This window comes from Zalophus californianus, chromosome 5, assembly GCF_009762305.2.
Source record: "Zalophus californianus isolate mZalCal1 chromosome 5, mZalCal1.pri.v2, whole genome shotgun sequence".
NCBI lineage: Eukaryota > Metazoa > Chordata > Mammalia > Carnivora > Otariidae > Zalophus > Zalophus californianus.
The window spans coordinates 59241577-59261819 of record NC_045599.1 but is presented as its reverse complement, the minus strand read 5'-3'; the positions used below and the strand labels follow the sequence as shown (position 1 = coordinate 59261819).

The 20243-nt window shown below is 46.7% G+C and overlaps 1 protein-coding gene across 14 annotated transcripts in view; it reads left to right on the top strand.

Annotated features, from left to right (window-relative positions):
* Positions 1-20243, top strand: part of LHFPL2 (LHFPL tetraspan subfamily member 2) — a 154445-nt gene that overhangs the window by 79114 nt on the left and 55088 nt on the right. For 6 of the 14 annotated variants that reach the window (XM_027605086.2, XM_027605075.2, XM_027605077.2 and 3 more), the window contains one exon: positions 8766-9130. The exons of the other annotated variants lie outside the window; for them this stretch is intronic. The gene's annotated coding sequence lies outside the window, so the exon portion shown is untranslated. The remainder of the gene's footprint in view (positions 1-8765; positions 9131-20243) is intronic. 14 annotated transcript variants of the gene reach the window in all.

The window sequence follows — 20243 nt, the reverse complement described above, 5'->3', positions numbered from 1 at the left end:
CTCAGTGCCCAGTACAGTGTCTGATGCATAGTAGGTGCTCAGTGAATATCGGTTGAAGGAATGGAAGATAAATGTCTGTGGTTAGACTGTAGAGCTAGTTTTATAATGTCCTCTGACGAGAACTCTACTTCAGGCACGTTAGGGGCGGCACAGCTAGTGTCTTGTATGTTACGTGTTTGCTAAATATTGGACAATTGGAGGAGTGAATGTAGGCTAAAGTTTAACTTCCAGTTTATAAGGGAGCTTGGGAGTATGAACCATTTATAATTTGGGAAGCCGCAAAGGTTCTTTTAAGCAGAGAAGTGAGGTTAGCTATTAGGAAGGGAACGTGGCTAGCAGATTGCCCAGAGGCTAGGAAACCAGGTAGGAAGGTGCCACTGGTAAGAAACTATGAGGGTGGAGAGGGAGGCTTCAGAGGGTCAGGTGGGCAGGGCTCAGCTAATGGAATGAAGCACAGCCCCGGGGGTGGGTGCCTGTGTGGTTAGCTTCGGAGGGGAACTGGGGCAGCTCTCCGGGATAGGAAGGGCAGTAGTGCCATAAATAAGCTTCAAGTACGAGGAATAGACGTTAAGAGAATTCTCATGTGCTGGTCTCAGTTCTTCTGAGAAGTAGGAAAAGTCATCTGTTTGGGGGAGGATAGGTGAAGCCAGGGGTTCTTATGCTTCCCCACATGGAAAGGAGCTCTTCTCAGTGCTGATGTGGCGAGAACATCCATCGTCCTGTGAATTCTGGGCCTCTCTAAAGGATTATTCGACAGAGAATTCAGGTCCTCCATCTGAAGGAATAAGTCCACGGGGAAGTTCTGGATCTCACATCAGCAAACATATAGTTTTGTTGTGATCAAATGCTCAAGTCTATGGGAAAGGCTATATATAGCTGCTCCGTCAGGTAGACTTGGTTCCAGTTGGTGGTACTCTTGTCATTCCATCTACACAAAGAAATGCCATGATCCTTACATGGAAAGCTCTTTCACCTTAATGATCCACTTTGTAAGCTGCTCCTTGAAAGGAAGGGGATGAACTCTCTTCATCTGAATGAATATACACGGGGATGGCGTAGAGGTGTCTCCCTCACTGTCACTGTAAAATATACACATGCTTTCCCATGAAGCTTGTTGACACAGGTAAGTCATAGCTGTATAGTTTGCTGTGGTTTGACCTCATTTCTCAGGTCAGACCCAGCAATCCCTGCTTATATAGAGCTCTAAAGTTCTGAGATCCTGCCCCCATAATCACCCGATTTGCTCTTTGAAATTTCATCATGACTTCCTAAGAAAAACTGGCTTCTTTTCAATTAAATATTGATTTAATCTACATTCCCTTTTGGATCAATTCAAAAGCCAAAATAAAGTTTTTGTAATCTTTTCCCTTTCTCATGCTCTCATACGAGTGGAAACCACTCTTCATACAGTGGCCCTGTCCTTCAAAACACCAGCATCCCCCGCGCCACAGGCTAGCCACGTACCACGTTTCACAGGGTTAGGTGCCAGGCAGCCTGTAAAGATGGGATTGGCCCCCGTCTCTGTACCTTGTGTTACCAGCCCAGAATAGCCTGTGAAAAACTCTTAAGAGCTAATTGGCAAGCTCAGATGGACTTAGAAATGTACCTGATTTTGATCCAAATTATTCTATATACGCAGCCAAGTTGTTTTAGGAAATGGGCTCTTCCTGTCATTAACTCACAGCTTAGATCATCTCTTTCATGTAATGAAGGCAAAGATGACTGAGGATTCACTTTAGAAGTCTAGTGTGACTAATCTGAAGGAGCTGGTTCCTGTCTTGTTGCCTCATCAACACATTTCTCTCTTCCTGCTTCATTCTCAAACTGATTCAGTTGAAGTTCCATCCATTTTTCTGCTCATGTTCATAGGCTGGCTATGGCCTGGAAAGTCACAGCCAGCCTGGCATGGTGGTCTACTGCTTTCACGGACCTCTCATTGTTTATTCACGGTCAGGGTAGCCAACTTACTGACCATTTACACCCCACGGCAGGTACGTTGAAGTCATTCCTTCATTTTGGGATAAGGGCGGTTGTAGAGGTCACTTGGGCAAACCTCCAGGAGTACTCTTTTTCTCTAGCTGCTGTTACCCTTGCATATTTATATTACCTGCACACCTCAAAGCAGAGGTAACTACCTCTTCAGCTGCCCAAAGGTGACACTTCAGTCTTCCCTAGTGCCTGGGACACTGGTATACTTGTGAAGTCACGCAACAACCCTTATGTGCTATTATTGCTGGACTGGAATCGCCAGGAGATGTTTATTTGTGTTTTCTACCAATTATCAAAATAATCCAGGTTCATACAGAGAAGTATACACCTGCAGGAGAAAAAAAAAAAAAAATCCGCCTCCTTAGGGTTCACCACTTCCAATCTGGTGGCCGAGCTCCAAAGAGTGTCTCTTCTTGTACATTCTTTTCTTCCCATAATCGAGTGCTTACTCTGTATACAACTTTACAGCCAGTTACTTTTCTGTTTCATATGATACTATATTCATTTCCCCGTATCACTAGAAACTTCTTGTTAAAGTATTTCGGTGGTTGAAAATTATATCTGTGGTATATACTTAAATCATTTTAACCTTCTGTTTTTAACATTTGAGTTTTCTGATTTTTTAAAATAATTGAATATAAACTTCCACTGTCCTTTTATAGATATTTGTTCAGTTTTAAAAATAGCTTCAGGAACACTGGGCTCTCCCCGGCAGTAAGAGAGAGTGCTTGTTTTAGCGCACTGCCAGGATCCCTAACGACCCGAATCTTTGCCAGTTTGGGAAGTAAATGGCACCTCACTTTAATTTTTGCTCTTTTTATTACTAATGAAATTGAATGTTTTTCATGAACAGAATAGCCACCTGTATTTTCTTTTTTGTGATTATGTCCTTTTTTTCAGGTGAAATTGTCATTTATGACTTTTGGGATGTTTATGATTTTTGACCCATTTTCTAGAAAGGTTGATTAAGATGCCTAACTTTGTACCCACTGCCTTCTCAGTAATAGTTCACTGAATACAGAATTGTCCTGTATGGGAGAGGAAATGGGGTGTGGAAGTGCCAAAGAGAACACACTTGGAGGTTCTAATGTGACTTCTCGGCTGGGACAGTCAGCATCTGGAAAGTCAGCTGTACCCAGGGAGCACCAGACCTGGCAGGCACGCCAGCCATCAACCTGCGCGTACTGCCCTGGTACTTCTCCGTCCCCTCTGCCTGTGCAAGGCACCTGGTGTAGCTCATGTTGATGGAATCATAACAATGAACACCACATGCTGGCTCCTAATAAGGTGTTCACTGACCCCATGAAGTGATTCATACCTGCTTCTCCCTAGTGTTTCTTCTCAGACTGCTTAGCCGACTTTCCTTGCCTCTTCCTTATCATTGTTTCTAGGGACTCTTCTCTCCACTTCCTTCCTTCTTTTCCTTGCGTTCTCCAAACTCTCTGGCCCACCCCATGACTTCAGCTGCCACTCATGGGCAAGACCTCCCCCGATCTAACCTCTCCTCCAGGCTGCAGGCCCAGGGGGTCTTCCCCTGAATTCGCACTGGCACTTATAATGCATCGTGCCCCAAAATGAACCTATTCCTGCTCTCTCCCAGTAAAAAGACCTCCGGTCCATCTCCCAAACCAGATAGCTGGGTGGCATCTTGAGACCCTTCTTTACCTCACTGCCCACATCCCACGGGTTACATGACGACCTTTCAGTTCTGCCTCCTTCCATCCCTGTTCTTCCCACCCTGGTCCAGGCTACACTCCTGGGAGGAAGGAATGTGTTTTCCCAATGAGATGTAGTCTTTAAAAAAAAAAAAATCAAGTTTCTCTAAAATAAAATTGATATTTTGCAGGGCATGGTATTTTAATGGAATATTTATGAATTTTTTGTATGAAGTAAATCCTCATCCATGAATTTACCTTTTATAGAAACTTGAATTCAGTACCTACTTGCTTGTTTTAAAGCAAAGGATGCCTTGAATAATGTCTAATACATATTAGTCAAATGAGAGTCCCTGGACATTACTTTCTAGTGGAAGGCTTTTGATTTGAGGGCTTGACAATTTTTCTTTGGATCTTAATTATTTCCATATTGCAATATGGATTATTTTTTGTAATATTCGAATTATCCTTTATTAGCTAGCTTTTCAACTTCACCTCCCAGGGAACTCAGGCGAGAAATACAAATATTTTCCTAAGATTCTTTGGGGGGAGTAAAATTAATATTTTTGAGAATGAAATATGGTGAATTTTCTCCTAAGGATTGAAAGACTTTATTAAGATAGCAAAATATCCTTCCCCAGGGGTACGTGTTTTCAGGGCTTATTGGAAATATGGTGCTGGGAAAAATAAAAGGAAATTTAATGCCATGGAAGTTGGAAACAGCCCCTGAAATCCAGTCTGTTTTTAGAACACATATAACACACTAATTCCCAGAGATTTAAGACAGCTCTGTTGGCTTCCTGAGGCTGTCAGGCTCATTATGACTATGACACGGAAAGTTCTTCCGCACGAATATGCCATGACAGTGTTTTATTTTTTTTTTTAAGATTTTATTTATCTATTCATGAGAGACAGAGGGGGGGAGAGAGAGAGAGAGAGAGAGAGAGAGAGAGAGAGAGAGAGAGAGACTCAGAGGGAGAAGCAGGCTCCCAAGGAGCAGGGAGCCCGATGTGGAACTCGATCCCAGGACCCTGGGATCATGACCTGAGACGAAGGCAGACGTTTAACCATCTGAGCCACCCAGGCGCCCATGACAGTGTTTTATTTACTGTGCATATTTACTACACTTGAATACGGGATATCCCTGTATGTCTGCCTTCCCATATTGGTTATCGAGTTGCTTCTGTGTGGAGACTTTTCTCAGATTGGCTTCCCTTCGGACCAGATCCTATGACTGGGCTTCACCTGGAAAACATTGGTAAGGGAATAGGTATGTGAACTAGCGAGGGGATGAAAGGCAATAAAGGGATGATTTTGAGTAAGTTGCTGCTGTGGGTACCTGGGCCTGAATCCCAGGGGAATTCTAGGAGGCTTCCTTCAGAACCAGCCCTTGGAGGGCCCAGCAAGTAGGGAGAGGCTGCCTCCACCTCACATCCATCACTGACTGGTGGCTGCTCTTGAGGCCAGCACTTAAGGCCTGCTCTCTGCTTGGGTGCTGGCCGTGGGTGCTTGCTGTCAGCAGCACCCAAGGGAGATGAGGGGTATGCACGGACCACTATGGTGCCTACTGAATCCACTGCTTTCACATTTTTAACAGTCATAGGCAAGTTCACTTAGAGACATCTCAGGTTGGTCAGAAACAAAGCACATGCAGAGATTGCTAGTAGAGTATGAATTCTATCAGTGTCTGATAGACACTGAAGTGAATGTAAAATACTGAGAATTTGATGCCATTAATCCTGAAATGGGGAAGGGAGGATATAGGGTTGATCTCTGAGAGGTGTCTAGATGTTGATCCTAAAATGACACATCATGCCTCAGTCAAAAACGCTGATAAGCCTTGACAGTAACAAATGGAACAACTGGGTTATCGGGGCTTCTTGCAGGGCTGAGGGCTCCTCCTTGCTCATCGGCCTACGGAATTGTAACTAGGCCCACAAGGAAATTACGGTATTTTTTCCGTGCACTCAGATCTGGAAGAAAACAAAAACCTGACGGAAATCTCTGGCCAGCCAAGTCTGAACAGAGCCATCTACATTACTCGGGGAAATTCCTGGGGAAGGAAAAAAGGGGGAATCCAAGCTGTTAGTGCACCTTAAAAAGAACCCTTCTCTGTTATTTTTGTTGATTCCTCTCTGTTACACAGCAGTCTTAAGGACACACCCTAAAATGGAAAATATCTTCTAATATCCTGCTGGCTGTTCTGTGAGTGTCATTTAGGGGACGAGCGGATGCAATCTTGAAGCTGTCAGATATCTGATCACTCAGACCTGTTGTGTGACAGTGGAGCAGCGAAGAGTAGAACAGTGTCCCCGTCCTCAGTGGGTTCCTGGTCCAGCCATGAGAGGACGAGCAGAGAAGCCACTGATTCTGTGATAAATGGATAACGCTGGGGACAGAGGACAGAACAATTAATTCTGACCTTTGGGGAGGGCATTCCAGAGCTGTGACATTTGAGTTGGGCCTTACCAGATGAGTAGGTTTCACTAAGGCATGAAGGGAGAGAATGGTGTCCAGGTGGGGACGAGTGTGGACGGAGGCCAAGGGGGCTGGAAGTGCTGCGTGTGGTCAGGGAGCAGTGAGTGGTTGGTGGGATTCGGAACACGGTGTCGTGAGGCTGGACCTGCAGGCAGGAGAAGGCAGCTTGTCCAAGTCCTGAGGGCCTTGCCACTGCCTTCACATACCATCGGAAGGCAGATGGCACTGACAGCCCGACCCCTTCTGTCCCCTCTGGTTTCCCTAGCAGACACCCTGCTGTCATAGAAATGACGTAGGGTGGTGAACGGAGCTTGTACAACCTGTGTGGGGTTCAAGGTTCCACAGATGCAGCCTTCTGGCAGTAAAACGACCATTGTGTGCTTAGCAGCTGATCCCTGATCCTGAATGGCCTGTGGATGCCTTGTCGATGATGGGATGGGCCTGCTTCACGCAGGTGGTCAGTATTAGATATATCTTTGTCCCCTCTGGGCCATGTATTTTCTACCACTCCTGCGAGTCCAAGTGTTCCCTGTTCCTGGAGACACCTCGCTATATATAACAGAGTTTGGAATTGTTAGTGCTTCTCTTTAACTAATTTTCCCCCTCTCTGCTCTCGCCGTGTCATCGCATTAGTGTGGTGGTGCTTTGGGCCGTGCTCTGGGGGGCACGTCTGCGCTTAGAATCCCTCAGTGCATGGACTGAGAATGGGAACAAAGTCGTCAGCTGGCTGCAGGTTTTCTCCCACACCCCACTGAGCAGCTGAATCCCTTGGTTGTCACTTTTGTCCCTTGTTTCTAAAAGAGTAGCTACCTTGGTAGAGGGAAAAAGCACACGATGTGGTGTCCACATCCTAGGGCCGTTTCTCAGGGTGACTTGGGAGCAGGAGCTAAAGCGGACTCCCGGATGTATCTCTAGGAACCCCGAGGAAGTACCCTCTCACCAGATCCTTGCACCGACCTCTTGCTGCTTAAATTCAAGCTTGCATGTCGTTCATCCACTCTCAGAAAGGCTCTCCAAGGGGCTGTGCTGTGGAGCTCCTTCGGCCAGTCACCTTGTTTATTTCTTAGACTGACCAGTGTGCTCAGGATTCTGTCTCCCTTAGGAGTTCCGCCTTCCTCTTTTATCACACATGGAGGGTTTTTTCCCATGGAATTCCCCCCCATTTGTCTGTAGATTCACTTTTATCCCATCCTTTGAAACTTCATTCAGGCTTCCAGGAGATGTTTCCCTGATGATTTCACAGCATAAGACAAAGACTGACAAGTTTTTGATGCCAAAGAAAGAAATACCGAGATGTCTTGAGTCTGATTTGGTAAACTGCCCTCCTGACAGCTGTCAGGGTGAATCACTGTCCTTTAGTGAATGAATGTAAGAATAATCAATTCTAAGAAACTTCTAGCAGCCAGATGGTGTAGGTTCTTCTCTCCTTGTCAGTCACTCTCCCTGACACAAGAGAAAATGCAAAGGTAAATAGGATATTTTTTCAGGTTTGTAGTTAGCATCCAGCATTGCAGTGTGCCTTCCCTGTGCATTGTACTCTGTGTGCAGGGACTGTGCTGGGGGTCTGGTTCTTGAATTTGAGGAGACTGCCCTTGTTCCTTGTTCCTGGTCTCGTGAGTGCATGTGTCTCAATGGTCCTAGATCATGATTTGACTTGGCCCAGCCCTCATGAATCTTCACTCACCGCTGGAACTGTTGCGATCTTATGACCAGAGCACTAGACCATTGTCCCCCCCGTATCATTGCTATTAAAAGCTGCCAATGGAGAGCCTGGTTTTGAGGATGGATGAGCTTTTTCTTTCTGATTGAGCAGAAAATAATACGGGAGGGTACAGATTTATGGGAGGGTACAGGTTGGTGACCAATAGGTAGGTAAGAAGTAGAGTAGTTCTTCATCAGCTTCTCTGGAAGCATAGTCTTTGGCCTCCTGCTCTGCTATGGGTCATGCTATTTTCCCTGAATTTCAAATTTGCGAAGTTTAGTCAGAGTAAATGTTCATGTTCATTCTGTAGGAAATAGTACGAATGTCAGTGCTCAAAAATACTATATCTGAAGAAAAAAAAACCTCCAAACCTTTGTGCCTACAACTTTTAAGAAAGTTTTCTAGGGCTATGCGAGATGATTCTGAGTGGAAGTTTGTTCATGTCTACTTACCTGAGAGAGAACTGTGGTGGCTTTTAGTTTTATAACCCCACCTCAGGACCTGCAGTAGTGGTGCCACTTTCATATGTTAGGAGGTGTTCTGGAAACATACGTGACATCTCTGGGATGTTTCATAGGTCACCAAGAACAAAGCATGCAAAACCAGAACTATTCCCAAAATTCAGGATTCGTGACCAAGGTTTCCAACTACTACAGGAAAGTAGTCTTCTTTGGTTTCTATAAGGTTATTTGTTCATTGTTAAGCAGGATGTATTTTTATTGTGGGACTTTTCAGAGACTTTAACATGGTAATGTGTACAGCGGGTTTTCAAGGGTGGGCTGTAGGATTCGGCATCTGTTCTGGGATCCCTTTGGTCTAAGAGCACCTGTGACCACTGTCCAGAAGTCCTGTCACTCTGACACACTGGGAAAATGCTGACATGTGGTGAATTTGAAACCTTTTTTTTTCACAAATCCTTTTTTTTTGCTCTTCTCATCCAGAACTACAGCCTTATTTCCCTACCCCTTGAGGCTGGGCTGGCCTTCTCACTCACTTGGAGTGACAGATGCAGCACAAGCATTGTGTAAGTTCCAGAGCCTAGACCTCGAGAGGTCCAGCAGCTTCTGCTTTTGCCCTGTTGGGACTCTGCCTTGAGACTTGTGTGGAAGGAAGCCAGCCCAGCCTACAGGAGGATGAGAGGCCCATGGACGAGAGCCGCGGTGCCGCCATCAACAGGCCGCATTAACTGCCACATGTGTGAATGAAGGCTCAGCGGGCCTTCCAGCATGGCTGACCCCACTGAGAGCTGTGCATCCATGAGCTGGGGCAAAACCAGCAGAGGAACTGCCCGACGGCGCGTGGAATCGTGAGAAATAATAAATCATTGTTTTAAGCCACTACATTTTGAGAAGCTTTGTTACACAGCAATAGTTAACAGGGATACCGTCTTAACAGTAACGCCCAGTTAAAAACTGAAACGAGACCAAAAAAAAAAATGTGGTGGTTTATCTAATCAGATACTTTCTGTGAGGCTTTTCTGGCTTAAAATGAAATTTCTGGACAGGGATTTTCTAGAAACCTGAGTCAAGAGAATACTTACCAAGAAAAAATGTGTTTGACATATGATTAACGGCACCAGAAAATGGCACCCAGTCAGTCCCAGTGTGAGTGATCCAGCATGGGTGGTGCTCATACTGCCTTGGGAAGAAGGTGAGAGGGACTGATGGAGAAGTTGTAGCCTTACCCCCCTGCTGTCGAGGCGACATTTTCCCGAGGCCTGTCTGACCAGCCATCTCTGAGGTGACCAGGGTCACTTAGGGCTCATTCTTTCAGCCTAATAATTAGATTCAAGCAGACACACTTTCAGATGCGGCCCATCTGCTCCCCTCGCTGGACAGCCACGGGGATATGAGACCTTGCCAGTGTTCCAGCCATGCAGCGAGTTTAATTACTGCCGGCTCCCAGGAGCAAATCTGATTAGCAGATGTCGAAGGCCCCAGTGAGATGTGGAAACGTAAAAGGCCCGGGGCAGTGCCCCTGGCCGCAGCCTGATTGCTGAGTGCCCCCGGGGCCTGGTAGCTCTGCATCCTCGGTTATCACATACACCATCTCTTCAGGGCCCTGGGGCCAGGTGGGGCTGTTTACACGGAAGCCAGGACTGCGGGCTCACTGTGGCAGCTGGGAGGACTCAGGCAGAGCCACATCAGTAGCTACGCCCAGGCCTTGCCGGGCTCACAGGGGAGGATCGTGATGGTCAGGCTCTGGCCACGCTGGCCGCAGTGAGTTGGGAAGAAGCAGAAGGTTCTGGGAATCATGGGAGTTGGAGCTGGAAAAGACCCACTTGGTCATGAAGCCTCTTCTTCCGTCATGGCCTGATCATTTCCCCTGGGACACTCTGGAGCGGTTTGTAAAATCTGTTTCCGAATGACTCAGGCTGGGAGTCTTCCAACCATTCCCTTGGGAGATGGAGCGGCTTTTTCTGTGGAGGAAATATTTTCCTCCCTATTGGTTGGGATCTTTTGTTGGTTGGCTCCAGCCCCATCACTCCTGGCCTGTCTCCTCAGACCACCCTGAGCAAGTCTCCTACCTTTTGCCTTCCCACAGTTGAATCTATGTCATGCTTCCGCTGAGCAGCCATTAAACTGAGGAGGAGGGGCCTGCTTCCTGGTCTTGGTGCTTTCTGAAGTGATGACTTTCTCCAGCTGCTTCAGCCTTCTGATTCCCCTGCTCTGAACTTCTCTCTAATTTTTTCATCCCTGTAACATTTCATCATTTCATATGTGTGGAAACCGTGTGGTACTTCATAAGCCCTGTAAGGATATACATTTCAGCATGAGAGTGGCATATTTATTGAACATTTTTCCAGTATTCTTCAGAGTCTTTGCTAGATTGGATTGATCTTGGTTTGTATGTCATGGACTAAAGGGTGAAACAAAGTGTAAGAGGAACATGGCTCCTCCAGAAGCCAGGAATAATGATAACATACATCGTACGTACGTACAATGAACACTGTGGTCCTACGGCATTTCTTTTGGGGAGTTGCTATAACTCGGTGTATGGTCTAGTAAAACAAAGACAGTAAGAGTCTGTGTATCTGCACAGACCACAGCCATGTTAAGAACATTTAGTAAGCAAGGGATCGTGGTTTTGTGGGTCTCTGACTTTGTCATTACTGACGGAGCTAGGAGATGAAAAGCAGGAGCTCACCAATGAGACTCAAGTTCAGGCCATGTGGTGTTTATAGGCTCTGAGATCCAAATTGGAAGAGTGGTTTAGATCAGTGTTTTTCTGAGCATCTTCCACAGAGTGCTGCAGTTGCTACAGTTTCTAATGGCATTTTAGGGGTTACCTGGGGGTGATGGTGGTCATGGGAGCAAGGTGGCCCTTGTCGACTCCTTATTTTATAATCAGCACCAGCTCTGCTTCTCGCTGTTTCATATACGCATCTAGGGTTGCTTGTCAGATTCTGTTTGATAAATAGTGTTCCATGCTCAGAAAGAAAGTTTGCAAACCACAGGTTCAGAGGACTGACTTCTAGTAAAAACAAACACAGAGAGAAGCCTCTTTAGCCAAGCAACTAACGATTACATTTCTAGGATCCACATAGATCAATCCACAGACATTTGGAAGCAGCAAAAAGCAAAGAACCAAACAAATAGATATTTCTGTGTAACTACTATGTCATCAGGAAACTCTTTGTCAATATAAACAGAACGTGTAGACTGTGACCTCTAAGTGGCAAGGCGAACAAGAGGCCAGTTATTGTCAATATGTGCAGGTGACTCTGCCAGATTGTGTCGTTCTTAAGTAAGCAAGCACCAGCGGGTCCTGGAGTTGAGGTTAGTAAGAACCACATGATAAAGGCAACCATTTATTGAGAGCTTTCCATTTGCTGGACACTGTGCCTCAAGATGAATCACCCATGCTAGAAATGTATGTTCTATTATCCCCATTTCACACATGGGGAAACGGAGGCTCAGAGACTAATCTGCCCAAGGTCACACGGGATGATAAAGTGATGGAGCTGGGGATGGGTCCCTTGGGCTAGAGTTTATGTCCTTAAATATTCCACTATGTTGCCCTTCTCTGTTAATCCCTTTTTTATTTTTATCTTTGTGTGTGTGTATGCGTATGCATGTATGTATATTTTTTTCTTCCTGTTGGGTTTGGTGAATGCAGTACCTAAGGATACCTGGTTTGAGAAAATGTCTTTTTTTTTTTAATCATAATTACAACTTTATGGTCATTCCACTCAAAGTTTACTCCAAATAAAATTGAAATTTAGTGTTACATGTAAATAATCCTTATTGATAGAAGAATGTAGAGAAAAGGAGCCAATAGTCTAACCTTAACAGTGTGTACTAATACTGAGCAGGCATGTACAGTTCTAGAAGTATGTTTGTGCCTGGATTTAATGGCTCACAGTCATGGAAAGTTTTATTGGTGCAGTAGAAATCAGAACTGTTTTGAAGCCCATTGCTGAGGCAGATGGGAATAATGTTTCAGAGGTTTTCTTTTTAAATGTTGGTTGCTTCTCTCAGATTCCTTAGCTTCTCCAGTTCATCCTCTGTATCATGGCCTTAGCAAAAGTTGGGTAAGGAAAGGTCTCTTTTGGGGTGTCTCCTCTTGCCTTAGTTCATGGCCTTCCAAATGTGCATGAACCTATTCTTTACTCTGGCCAATAACCAGATTGTTGGAGCAAGTGTATTAGGTTCTGCTGAAGCTTCTCTCTGGTCAGTTGACTCTGGAGCAAAGTAGGTCCCCTAAAGAGTGGATTTAACAGACATTTAGTTTTGTTTTTATAGGTGCATTTGGAAAAGCTGGAACTGTTGGAGAAACTATTTCACAGCACACCCAGGTGGCTTGAATGATCTGCCTCCATGCATCACACAGTTTTAAACAAGATGAAAGCTTGTAGTGCATTTCTCTCCTGGGGCAAGTGAGGCCCTCAGGGAGAAACGTGAGCTTCTGTGGGTGCTTAGGAAGTACTGAGTAGTAACTCTCCCAGGCCACGAGGGCCCCGTTTGCCTAGCAGAAATTTATGAACAGTGCTCTGGTGGCTTACAAAAGTTCATTTTCTTTCCCAAGTGCATGGCTCATTTCCTGAAAGTAATGTTTTCATCGAAGGATTTGACCATACTAGATCTTTACAGAGACATGCCCGGGAAATCCCAGTCTTGATTCTGTAGCAGATGACAATGACTTTGCTGAAGGAGGGCCTTAGAAGTGGCCTCCTGATGGGGAATGTTGCTGAAAGGGGACATGGAGAAAAAGTTGCTGAACTACAGAGTTTTATCTGATCTCATGGAACAGCTGTCTGAGCTCTTGCAAGCCTTGTTGGAGCCGGGCGTGCAGAAGTGTTGGACCCGACGGGCTGTGAACGTGTGCGATCTGCCTCACAGTGACGGGCAGCTTGTCAGGGACTTCCAAAACATCTGTTTCAAAGAGGGCGGTTGAGATTCCTACAGGGGAGTATTTCCATTCATTGTCCATGAGAAACAAGAGTGAGTGGGCGTGAGTGAGACACAGATCAAGAGGAAATGAGTCTGCTCTCCACTTGGGATTACCGTGCAGATGAATTCCATATTTTGGTTAGGGGATGTTTTCTTTTAGAAAAAGGAAGACAAAGAAAAGTTCAGATTCTGACCCAGTTACTGAAAAGCAGACTAAGAGGCAGTTAAATGCCTGTTCAAACAGTCACTTCAGTGGTTGTGTCTTTGTTTTTGTGTTCTGGTATATGAGTGTGTGTGTATCTGTGTGTATGTGTATGAGTGTGTGTGTGCGCATGTGCACGAGCACCAGAATATGGCCCAGGACCTCCTGGCACACTTTGCTGCCCTTGGCCTGACTTTCCCCACCAAGGTAGCCTGGTCTCACCAGAACAAGCTACTTTGAAACTGCTGTAGTCAGCGGAGCTGTGAGTCCTCCGTGTGTCTGCACACACCTGTGACTTGAGGATTCAAACAAATGATACATATTCATCCTGTTGACAAAAATCATAACAGAGGTTTTCCTGGCTAATTTTTCTCTGAGAAATGGTAGCCCTATAAGAAGGCAACTTTGGATTTTGATTTGGAGATTTTGCATGCCCACCCTGTCCCCTACAGGGGGGAATGGAGAGGCTGATACAGTTTTTGTACTTTGTGTTCAAAATGTACTACCTCTGACGATTCCAAACCAAAAATCTGAGTTCTTTTTTACCTCCGAGGTGTCATTCAGCAGGTCGTTACTGGGCACCTGCTATGTGCACCAGATGCTGTGGGAGGTTGTGATGTTGAGTTGGGGAGACACTTGTGGTCCCTGCCCTCAGGAGTTTGCTGTCTGCAGTAGGCTGGGCATGAGGCCCCCACAGCTTGGGGGCATGAAGTAAGGGAATTGCACAATGTCTAGAAGAGAGCCACCCAAGGGGCTGCCCAGAGCCCAGAACAGGAAACTCTATTGGCACGTCAAGCGTCTCCCTCTCATGGCTACCTCGGCACTGGTGGGTGGTCCGTGATTTTCCTCAGCCACCCTCAGCCCTTCCCACCTGGTCCCAGATCAGTCAGCTGTGCTGCCTCTCAGTCCCTTGCAAAAGCCAAGGCAGAGTGCTTATAGCCTGCCCACTGGAGGTGGGTCTGCCCTTAGCATCCCAGCCCGGAATTTGCAAGAGACATTCAGAGGCTATGACAGGATCCCCCCCGCCTCGTCAGTTCCTCCCCCCAGTCGCATTTTCTGTCCTCAGTGCACCTACGGCAATGACTTCATGCCTTGCCCTGATCCTCCTGATGTGTTGTCCTGGTTGGCACTGTGCAGGTCGCCCTGTCTCAGGCCCACAGCTGTATGTATCTGAAGGTGGCTCTCTGGCTGAGGAAACACTCTTTCTCTCCGTGTATCCGGGAGGCCAGGCCTGGGGTCTGAGGACTGTGTCTCAGGAGTGAGGCTATGGCCACGACTGTCCTGCTGTTCTCCATCCTCACAGAGGGGCAGAGCAGGAAGGTGGGAAGCCTAGAGAGCCCCAGCAGGAAGGATGGGAGACTGCCGTCCCCGTGCCCCAGCAAGGTCTGTGGACACCTGCCGCCCTCCCTGCAGGCAGAAACGGGGCCCTAGGCAGCTTCCCATAGGCACTTACTGAGCAGGCCCTGGGTGTGCAGTTCTGTGGGCATGTGACAGTGAGTCCAGTGAGGGTTCCGAGCTCAAGAAGTCTGTAGGGCTCTCCAGGAAGGGAGAAAAGATGTTCTCTTAAATGCACCGTGCCGTAGAAAGTGCTGTGCCATTGAAGGGGTCCAGGTAAAGACTGGATCCCATTCGGTGGGGGCAGATAGTCTGAAAGGAAAGGCTTCCGTGGAAGAGATGTCAACAAGGCTAGACCTTGAAGGACAGAGGGGCAGTGGCCTTGTGCAGGTGAAGAGTGCGGAGACCACAGCACTGAGGTGGGCACACAGGCAACCTGCCTGATGGGAGCTCTGAGGGGAGCGGGAAAGGCTGAGATGTGTTCTCTGCCTCCCGGGACACACACACACAGGCCGCAACCAGGAGCAGCCGAGCAGGGCGATTCCTGGAAGTCTCGGGAAGCAATTCACAAGCTCCCTTTGCTGGTAGGTTCCACAGAGGGACAAAGCAAGTTTGGCAGCTCCGTAAAGTCATCCTGCTGGGCCCATAGCAGTGCTTACCATTCAGAAAACTGAGTCTCTCCAGGGATCCTACTGGAGAAAGCAGGCTCTGGGGTAATGTGAGGTCTCTTAGAGATTGCTCACTTTTCTTTTCCTGATGGCAAATCGGAGCCATCACACAATGCTAAAGAATTTACTTCCCAAGGATATAGAGGTAGTTGGACAAAAGCTTAACTACAGTGGTTCAAAAAAAAAAAAAAATCCAAAGGTCATGGAGCTACTAAATTGCTGTAGCTTAAGGATTCTAGAATTACAAATGGCTTCCCTCTTAAAGTGGACCCTTGTCAGAATTCAAACTCAAAGCATCCTAATGTTATTTCTACTATGGAAATGCATTTTTTTCAATGCGGATGCTTTTTTCCTTTTTCTTCTAGTTTAACTTAGTCTTAGTGGTTATGGCTTCTACTGTTTGTAGGCTAATGACTGCCCTCACCTGTGTAGGTACACAGGCACCTGGCACTGCTTTAATTATTACCATTTTCCTGTGATGCATTTCCCTGAACTGCAAGTCCTCTTTTGTGTGGTTTTTGCAGCATAGTAGTATTTTATGGGTTTGTCGTTACGTTTTCCCCCCTTTTGAGTGTTCCTGGGTTCCCCGGATCTGTTTCTGTAACTGATTGATCAGCTGTCAGGCTGGTCATAATGTAAGAGTTTATGAAAGGGGACCCTCCCCTTTCCCAAGGACTCTGTGACTGGCCCAGCCATGAGTCTGATGACAGGCCGTGGGCTGCCTCTGTGTTCTCCATACAACAGTAAATGTGAAATGGTTTCTACAAGCAGCAATTACATGTGAAATAGGAGCTCTGCAGTGTCCTTCAGTGGGCTCCCACATCTCACGACTGCACTGGGGGTACTCAGTTGAGAAACTACAAAGGAAGCACTCATAAGGCCTTTGGGCCTTCAGTCAGTGTGCTCATATTTTGTTATCAATAGATACTTGGAAGTTGCCTTCCCCACTTTCTCCTGCCCCCTCTGTGTCCCCAGATGGTTCCTCTCCCCTACCTTCACTACCCGCCAACTGAGAAATCCTGTTAGACAACTCGATTCAAAGTAGCTGATTTAGCATCTGTCTGGAGAGCAAGTGCCATGCAGATCTGGGCTGAGGTGGGGGTGGTAGAGAGTTGGGGAGGTGGGGCTGCCACTCATGGGTGATACATCAGGCAGTTAATTAAGGGACCTACTTCCTCTCCCTGGGAGGTAAAGGGTTTTCTGCTCCTTTGTTCTTAGTGCTAATGTTCCTGCCTTTTTCCCTCCTGGAGACCTCAGGCTCTGCTCAGAACATTCCCATGATTCTCTCTGGCACTGCTAGAGGTCAGCACTCTTTGCTCACCGAAAACACAGGGGTTTCCTTACTGCTAAGGGCCAAGGTTGGGATGACAACTCTCCATGTCCCCATAAGCAAGGGGACAGCTGCCTGGCAGGGTTGTGCGGTTTGCTCAGACAAGCGGGTCACTCCAAATCCATTCCAGAGAGCTGCTTCAACGAGACCATTGTCTGACCCCTGGAGGAGGAGCTGGTGTCCAGGGCTGACATTAAACAGTGAATTTTCTAGCTGTTTCGATGTGCCACTTCGGAGTCAAAGCTGGTTGTGGGGCAGCCACAGCAACAGGATGCTCGAATAAATGGCCTGGACAGAGGTGCCAGGAATGGTCCCAAACACCTCTACTTCTTCCCCATGTTAGGGAGACTGAAAATGACCAGTGTGGTTCTCTTCCCGCCAGTCCTTGCTAGCGATCCCCAGGCCCTCTGCATTCTGCAGGCTGTGAATGTGAGCCCTTCACGGTTCCCAAAAAGGAAGGCCAAGACCAAGGCCTGTGGCGTGTGTTGAAATCAGTTAGAACTGAAAGGAGGAACTAACACGGAAACCATTGTTTTTGGAAAGACATAGCATGTTTCTTCCGTCAGTTTTGCAGCGTTGGCAGATAAAATGTTGCAGCCCAGAGATCATCACCAGTCTCTTTTTAAGGAAACAAACAAGACAGTGACCTAATTCAGTCCCTTTTCATTTATTACACTTTCAAAGTTTACCAAAGAAAACTGGAAGAGTTCCATTTCAGAGTTTAGTTAACATCAAACATATCTCTTAGTGCACAAGGAAATGGATGTTGATGGGCATGGCATATATTTTGTTACATTGCTTAGCACTTTGCCAGTGCAAGATAAATGCAGAAACATTTATTGTTTTGCTTGAAAAGGAAACCTGTATATGCATGTATGTGTACTTGAAAAAAAAATACCTTCTGTTTGCCACACATTGTGCTGATCACCTTAGAGGCCACTTAGAATTTTTCTGGAGAGTCATACGGTCTATATGAAATATTGAGAGAGCATTAAATGCTGAAATGGGTGGTCCTACCCAAGTGCATTGTGAGATCAGAGAAGTGAGAGATGTATGTGGGTTGGAATGGAATTTAAAAATCTATTTTATTAACTTCAAAAGGAGACATATGGAAATGCTAATGACCTTTTTTTTAAAAAAGCAAAAAGTTGGCTGGTTTGTGTAGAAGTTGTGAGTGGAGGTAAGGAAAATGCCCTGCCTGGCTGTGCAGTTTCAGGTCTCTATTCCACCAACCCACATCCTGGGATGCTGATGTGGCCAGCTTGTCCAGAGACGACCCCCCCCGCCCCTCAGGGACTACAATGCCTCCTTCCCAACCTAGATGACAATGCAGAGGGTCTGAAAGGTCTCCATTTCTCAGGGAAGTAGGATAGTCAAAGGTGATGGGAAAGTCAGTTAACAAATATTTGTTGAGCACGAGCTGTGTTTCATGATAGCAATAACCACCTTTATCGAGTGCATAGATATGCTAGGCACTGTGCTGAGCACTTCACACTCTGCCGTTTATTCCCCCCAGTAACTGAGCAGAACACTGAGTTAAGTGCTTCCTCTGATTTCACAGAGGAGGAAACAGGCTCAGAGGGGTTAGCGGCTTGCCCAGGGTCCTCACGCTGCTCATGAGTGGTATTGCCAGGAATTTGAAGCAGGCTGCAGACTTAGGGCTCATGCTATTGAGGTCGTGTTTGCTGGTGTGTGCTTGGTGCTGGGCACAAGACAGCAGAAAGGATTTGTAGTGTGTGGTTGCAGGCCTCAGGCAGCCTGTGGATCTCCAACAGGACAGGAGCTCTATGAAGGGGCAGCTTACACTGCAGTGCTCCTTTCCTGTGGGGATCATGTGGGGAAAGGGAAAGTGTGCCAAAGCAGATGTGGCTGCTCATCATCAGGACTAGTGAAAAGGGTTGAATGTGAAGGTCGGTGTCATGGGCACCTGTTCTTACTGACTTGGGAAACATGACAGTCTCCATTGTGGTATAGTCACATACTCAGGTAGGCCGCATGAAGGAGTGGAATAGGCTATGAGGCTCTGAGGCTCTGGAAATGTTGGAATAGACATGGGAACCCCAGGACCCTAGACCAGGGGTAGCAAGTGTATCTCACTTTGTGGACCCACATCAGGTACTGCTTCCGCCAGTGCTTCTCACCATGTGCGGGTCACCTGGGGTCCTGCTCCAGTGTACATCCTGATTGAGGAGTTCTAGGGGAGGGTTCTGAGGTTCTACAGGAAGAGGGGCTCTGTTGAGAAGGATTCTAAGGCAGTATCTAGGCTCAGTGACAAAAAGCACTGTGGTGAATTAGTGCCATCTACTGTGAGCTAAGGAAAGGCAAATGGCCTGACATATTTGCCATCCCTGTAGTACACCAGGATAGTAAGGTAAATTAGCTGTTTATGGTCACTTCCAGATCCCCCTAAAAAGTCAGAATTTGAGAGCGCAGCAAGCTCAGAAGCTTTTGATACTACATCCTTCTTGGGCACGCTCCTCCATATAAGAAAAACTTGGATCCATCTCTCTATCATCTGGGAATTTGGGATTAGACTATTACGGTTTCAACTTGGGTGGGATAAAAGGAGAGTTAACTGATTGGCTCTCCTTTTTTTCTGCTGTATTTGGAGGGTAAAAAATATGTCTTGCATATGTTGGTGTTCTGTTACTTCCACGTGGCCTTGGCGTCCCTTCAGCATGGGGTCCGTGGTGGGAGGAAAGGGTGGGTGCTGAGGAAATTGCTTTGAGCAGAAGTCATCTTGTTTCCATTCACTAAGAGCTGTTCTTGGAGCCCTCTCCAGGTCCCCTGCCCGTGCTGCATGCCCTCGGAACTGTATGCCAGGAAACAATATGATCTTTCTAATTGGACAAGTGGGAGGAGAGGGACTGGGTGAGCCAGGATGGGCTGGCAGTTGACGCTTAAAAATAGATCTTTTTCCTCATGAATAAACCACTTTGGGGGGACAGAAATGCCTCACACATTTCTAACCACCCCAGACAAGTCAACAGAGGAGGCCAGTGGGGCAGGGTGCAGCCAGGAGGGCCTGCAGAATGGGGTGGCCATGGCGACTTGGCCCCTTGGAGAAAGCCTCAGTGGCCTCCAGGGAGCATGGGCTGCTCTCAGATCTGAGACCACAGTGTATGTTTGAGTAGAGGATGGCCGGGGGAGTGTGGAGGTGGGAGGAGAAAGGCCTGGGAGCAGTGCTTCTTACACTTTAGTGTGCCTGTGAGTGTTCAATACAGATTCTGATTCAGGAGGTCTGGCTGGGGTCCAGGAGTCAGCATTTCTTTCTTTCTTTTTTTTTAAATTTTATTTTATTATGTTATGTTAATCACCATACATTACATCATTAGTTTTTGATGTAGTGTTCCATGATTCATTGTTTGCGTATAACACCCAGTGCTCCACGCAGAACGTGCCCTCTTTAATACCCATCACCGGGCTAACCCATCCCCCCACCCCCTCCCCTCTAGAACCCTCAGTTTGTTTCTCAGAGTCCATAGTCTCTC